Below are 3127 nucleotides of genomic sequence, written 5' to 3'. Positions count from 1 at the left end.
GGTGAGAGCGGTGTCTACCCGGGCAGACAGCCTGTCGGCCCCGCGGCCTGGACAGGCGGGAGCGGGGACTCTTGCGCTCGGGGGCTCTGCTCCAAGGAGCGAGAGCGGACGCTCTGCTCGGCCCGGAGAGTGGGGTGGCGGGGCGCCGTCGCCTCGCTGGAACCAGGGGCGTCGTGACGTGCGCGCGCGCCTAGCCGCCGCCAGAACAGGCCGGAAAGGTTGAGCTGCATACGGATCTAAGCCGTTGCCCAAACTAACTCTGGCCCGTGTGACCGACACAGCCGCGCGCGCGCTTTCCCACGACACTCGACCGCCGGGCTCCCTCGGCCTGGGAGGCACTCTCGGGGCAGGGGGCCACCGCAGCCCCCTTTAGGTGGCTTCGTACACCTCTTGAACGTGGCGCCCGGCCGCTCGGAGAGCGGGGTCTACCCGGGCAGACAGCCTGTCGGCCCCGCGGCCTGGGCAGGCGGAGCGGGTGCTCTTGCGCTCGGGGGCTCTGCTCGGCCCGGAGAGTTGGGTGCGGGGCGCCGTCGCCTCGCTGGAACCAGGGGCGTTGTGACGTTCGCGCGCGCCTAGCCGCCGCCAGGACAGGCCGGAAAGGTTGAGCTGCATACGGATCTAAGCCGTTGCCCAAACTAACTCTGGCTCGTGTGACCGACACAGCCGCGCACGCGCTTTCCTACGACACTCGACCGCCTGGCTCCCCTCGGCCTGGGAGGCACTCTCGGGGCGGGGGGCACCGCAGCCCCCCGAGGTGGCTTCGTACACCTCTTGAACGTTGGGGCCCGGCCGCTCGGAGAGCGGGGTCTACCCGGGCAGACAGCCTGTCGGCCCCGCGGCCTGGACAGGCGGAGCGGGGACTCTTGCGCTCGGGGGCTCTGCTCGGCCCAGAGAGCGGGGTGCGGGGCGCCGTCGCCTCGCTGGAACCAGGGGCGTCGTGACGTTCGCGCGCGCCTAGCCGCCGCCAGAACAGGCCGGAAAGGTTGAGCTGCATACGGATCTAAGCCGTTGCCCAAGCTAACTCTGGCCCGTGTGACCGACACAGCCGCGCACGCGCTTTCCTACGACACTCGACCGCCTGGCTCCCCTCGGCCTGGGAGGCACTCTCGGGGCGGGGGGCACCGCAGCCCCCCGAGGTGGCTTCGTACACCTCTTGAACGTTGGGGCCCGGCCGCTCGGAGAGCGGGGTCTACCCGGGCAGACAGCCTGTCGGCCCCGCGGCCTGGACAGGCGGAGTGGGGACAAGCCAAGGCTACCGGCGGGCCTCGGACGGCCAGGGGTGGAAGGGCTCCACCTCAAGGTGGCTTCGTACACCTCTTGAACGTTGGGGCCCGGCCGCTCGGAGAGCGGGGTCTACCCGGGCAGACAGCCTGCTGGCCCCGCGGCCTGGACAGGCGGAGCGGGGAACCTTGCGCTCGGGGGCTCTGCTCGGCCCAGAGAGTGGGGTGCGGGGCGCCGTCGCCTCGCTGGAACCAGGGGCGTCGTGCCATTCGCGCGCGCGCGCCTAGCCGCCGCCAGAACAGGCCGGAAAGGATGAGCTTCATACGGATCTAAGCCGTTGCCCAAACTACCTCTGGCCCCTGTGACCGACACAGCCGTGGCACGCGCTTTCCTACGACACTCGACCGCCGGGCTCCCTCGGCCTGGGAGGCACTCTCGGGGCGGGGGGCACCGCAGCCCCCCCCAAAGGTGGCTTCGTACACCTCTTGAACGTTGGGGCCCGACCGCTCGGAGAGCGGGGTCTACCCGGGCAGACAGCCTGTCGGCCCCGCGGCCTGGACAGGCGGAGCGGGGAAAAGCCTAGGCTACCGGCGGGCGGGATCGACCGGGAAGCCGCCGTGGGGGAACACAAGTTGGACGCCTCGCACCGTCGCGGACCACCGTCCTCCGTCTCTCGGGAAGGGGGGCCGCCCGAGGCGCACGGGCCTCGGACGGCCAGGGGTGGAAGGGCTCCACCCCGAGGTGGCTTCGTACACCTCTTGAACGTTGGGGCCCGGCCGCTCAGTGAGAACGGGGTCTACCCGGGCAGACAGCCTGTCGGCCCCGCGGCCTGGACAGGCAGAGTGGGGAAAAGCCTAGGCTACCGGGCGGGATCGACCGGGTAGCCGCCGTGGGGGAACACAAGTTGGACGCCTCGCGCCGTCGCGGACCACCGTCCTCCGTCTCTCTCTCCCTCTCTCGGGAAGGGGGGCCGCCCGAGGCGCACGGGCCTCGGACGGCCAGGGGTGGAAGGGCTCCACCCCGAGGTGGCTTCGTACACACCTCTTGAACGTTGGGGCCCGGCCGCTCGGAGAGCGGGGTCTACCCGGGCAGACAGCCTGTCGGCCCCGCGGCCTGGACAGGCAGAGTGGGGAAAAGCCTAGGCCACCGGGCGGGATCGACCGGGTAGCCGCCGTGGGGAACACAACTTGGACGTCTCGCGCCGTCGCGGACCACCGTCCTCCGTCTCTCTCTCCCTCTCTCGGAAGGGAGGCCGCCCGAGGCGCACGGGCCTCGAACGGCCAGGGGTGGAAGGGATCCACCCCCCGCGGGAAGGGGACGCGCGGCGGCACCCGGACGCGGGAGCGTTGACCCGGGGGTCTTTACTCCGCCGAGGCGTAGCCCGGAGAAGGAGCGAGACCGGCCGGCGGGGGTGGAACACCCCCTCATGCCTCGCTCCTTCTGGGGATAAAGCGCGTCGTCCGCAGGCCGCCGTCCCCTATCCCCGCCCTGGACCGCCCGCATCGGCCGGAGCCCGAGGGGACAGGCGGGGGTCCTTCGCTTTCGGGAAAACCGTCACCAAACGTGGGGCCCGTGCCCCGCTCTCGGCCGCCCTGAGGCGGGAGAGCCCGGATCGTTCTCTCTCTCGGCGTCGGCCCCACCGACGCCGTCGCACGGTGGCCTGGGAAAGGGCTGCACCCCCTGCGCCACGCTTCTCCCCCGGAGTACTCCCCCCGCAGGGGGCTCCGCGGGGTGTCCCGACGCGCAGAGTCGCTCGCCTTCTTCCGCGGGGGACGGGAGGGACGCCCACGCGCGTCCCTTCCCCATCCTCGAGAGCCGTACGCGCCGAGGGTGAACCCGCTCGCCGGGGCGCCGGGGAGCAGGGCCCTTGTGGTCCTTCCCCGGACATGGGCGCGGCGAGGGTCCC

The sequence above is a fragment of the Eleutherodactylus coqui genome, unplaced genomic scaffold (genome assembly GCF_035609145.1).
Source record: "Eleutherodactylus coqui strain aEleCoq1 unplaced genomic scaffold, aEleCoq1.hap1 HAP1_SCAFFOLD_178, whole genome shotgun sequence".
Lineage (NCBI taxonomy): Eukaryota > Metazoa > Chordata > Amphibia > Anura > Eleutherodactylidae > Eleutherodactylus > Eleutherodactylus coqui.
Note: the sequence above shows the minus strand (reverse complement) of the source record.